Here is a 2,806-nt window from a genome sequence, read left to right as displayed (position 1 = left end):
ATTAAGCCAAGCCAAAAAAGGCTTAATTAAGATGAAATGATTTTTATTTGCAAGAAAAATAAAATCTCAATTGCAAATAGTGCAGGTAAATAATTTCAACATGTCAGCACGAAAATCATTTACATCACAGTTTTGTTCTGGAATACTGATACTCAGCAGAAAATACAGTATTGAAGACACAAAAGCCTGCACACCTCTCGTCAGCATGAACCAGCAAACCCCAATTCTTCCCCAAATCTGCTCAGTTTGCCTGCACACTCTGCTCCTCTCACTTCTCAGAACCCAGCTATGCCGACTCTCGCTACCACTATGGAGAACATTTTCCAATACAGAGAGGCACCACTACTCTTTACCCTAGACCTTTGTCCTCTCCATCTTCCTCCTGGCGCAGACCCCCTTATCCACTAAAGCTCTCTCCTAAACGACCTATTGCAGCCATTCTGAATCCCCCATTGCCGCCGTCGAAGCGACTGGAGTTGACTGGCCCTTCAGATGCAGATCCTTCCGCTCAGGAAAGGCCCGGCGGTCGGCGGAGTTGTTGCGGGCGCAGTCCGAGCCCCCGTTTCGTCGTCGCTCGATCCCCTAGCTGGACCGGGCCTGCTCGGAGCGCCTCCGCCTGGCCTCGCCCCTCTCGCTCCTGCCTCCGCCACTCGAGCTGGGTCCTCTCCCCCTCTCCGATCTGGAGACCCAACAGGAAGCGCCCGCCTTGTCGCCGATTCCCCCTCCCGTCCCTTGCCAGAACCTCATCTTACCAGAAATCCATCGGTCGACAGGAGCCGCCGTCGATCTACAGCTGCTAGATGGGATGTTCCCCCAACTGGGACATCTGGAGGTATGCGTGCCTCTGTCAACCACTTTCCTCGCCGTTGCTATGGTGCTACCACTTGGCACCGGGAGGTTGTATCCAATCCGATGGTTGGTAGCAGTATGCTGTGCGGAAGCAGCAGCAAATTTGTGGCAAACTTGGATGTCAATCCCGCTGTTAACCAAATCAGCCTTACTGAGGAACAACGCAGAGAGGCAGCAGCAAGCTATGATCCATACCCAATTAGGACGCCTTCACACTCTCTCAGTGCAGATGCAGATAGCTCTTACAAGGGTCCTATTTCTCCTCCTAGACATGATCGCTTCCAGTACATGGGTTTGGATGATTATCATAGCCCATACGGCACCACAGGTCAGGCCCCCGTGGAAAATCAAGATAACACTAGCTCCACTCGCCAAGGTGTTCCGATGGATCTTCTCATTGGTCAGCAAGCAGTTAACAATGGGGTTAGCAACATGGAAATTGGCAATCAAGGAGAGGATGGCATGGATTTCTCTGTTTCTTGGGCAGCGGCGCATGGCCCTAACGCGCCTCATGCGACATGAAGGCAATAGCTTGGAACTGCCGAGGTATGGGCAGGGGCCTTGGCAGTGAAAGAATGTTATACCTTGCTAACTTGATGCGGTCTACTCGAGCTCAGGTAACATTTGTTTCTGAAATTAAATCTTCCAAAGTCCGTTCCATTGATCTTGTTAATAGGTTTGACGTGTCTAATGCTTTTGTTGTTCCTTCTAGACGTACTGCAGGTGGTCTTTGGCTTATGTGGAACGACGAGCTCAAAGTCACTGTTCATGTTGCCACTTTCCACTATATATTAGCTAATGTTATCCATGTAGACTCTGGGGTCAATTTTTGTTTGATCTGTATATATGGTGACCCGTACCACAAGCAGACTTCGGTCATCTGGGACCAAGTTGCTGCTTTTGTCTATGATAACCTAGGTAAACCCATGGTTTGTATGGGAGACTTGAACGACATCTTGTATGATATCGATGGATGTACTGGCAATATTAACTACTATCGTATGCATGCTTTTCGTTCTCTTGTCAAAAATTGTGGTCTGTTTGATATTGGTTATAGCGGTCCAGCATACACTTGGCGTGGTAGGCATAACACTTCTAAACCCATTCACAGACATCTTGATCGATGTCTGGTTAACTCTCAGTGGTGCTCTTTTTATCCCAACACTAAGGTTTTAAATCTGCCTATCATTCTCAGTGATCATGCCCCTATTTTAATCTCTACTGATGGTAATTTTGTGAGACCTAAACAAACTTTCAAATTTTAAAACTGGTGGCTTATGGAACAAGACTTCCACTCCTTCACTAAGAATGTTTGGAACAATGCTTCTCATATTTCTTTTGCAGCAAAATCTTCCTATCTTGCAGGATCTCTCAAAACTTGGTGCAGGAAGAAAAAACCACTTCAAAATGAGCTTTCGGCCTTGGAGTCAAAAATCAATGAACTGCAACAACTTCCTCTTCATCAGCAAAATCAAGATCTCCAATGTTCTCTTACGGCAAGGTATGAATTAACGCTTTCTAAGATTAATCAATATTATAAGCAAAGGAGTAAGAAGAATTGGGTTTCTAAAGGTGATCGTAATACTAAATTTTTTCATCAGGCTGTTATTAAGCGTAGGAAGAGAAATACTATCTGTTCTATTAAGGATGAACATGACCTCATTCACTGTAATCCTAATGCCATTATGCAAACCTTTGTGAACTACTTCAACTATATTTTTTCATCCCCTAATGCGAATGTTTGTCCACCTTTTCCTCTTCATCAGGGGTACAATCATAACAATGATCCTACTTATTCCATTCCGGATAACGCTGAAATCTTGCAGATTCTTAAAGATATGAAGCTTAAAGCTTCTCCTGGACCTGATGGTTTCAATGTTGAATTTTATTTAGCTACTTGGGACTGGATTGGGGAAGAGGTAACTCAACTTGTTACTAATTTTTATCAAACAGCTAC

The 2,806-nt window shown here is 45.2% G+C and overlaps 1 long non-coding RNA gene across 1 annotated transcript; it reads left to right on the top strand.

Moving 5' to 3' along the window:
• Window positions 1-239: 239 nt before the first annotated feature.
• On the top strand, window positions 240-1,862 carry LOC141041810 (uncharacterized). Its single transcript, XR_012203428.1, has 2 exons — window positions 240-1,466; window positions 1,562-1,862. It is a non-coding gene; the product is annotated as an uncharacterized lncRNA (long non-coding RNA).
• Window positions 1,863-2,806: the final 944 nt, after the last annotated feature.

The sequence above is a fragment of the Aegilops tauschii genome, chromosome 2 (assembly GCF_002575655.3).
Source record: "Aegilops tauschii subsp. strangulata cultivar AL8/78 chromosome 2, Aet v6.0, whole genome shotgun sequence".
Classification (NCBI taxonomy): domain Eukaryota; kingdom Viridiplantae; phylum Streptophyta; class Magnoliopsida; order Poales; family Poaceae; genus Aegilops; species Aegilops tauschii.
This window is presented reverse-complemented; position numbering and strand designations above follow the sequence as displayed.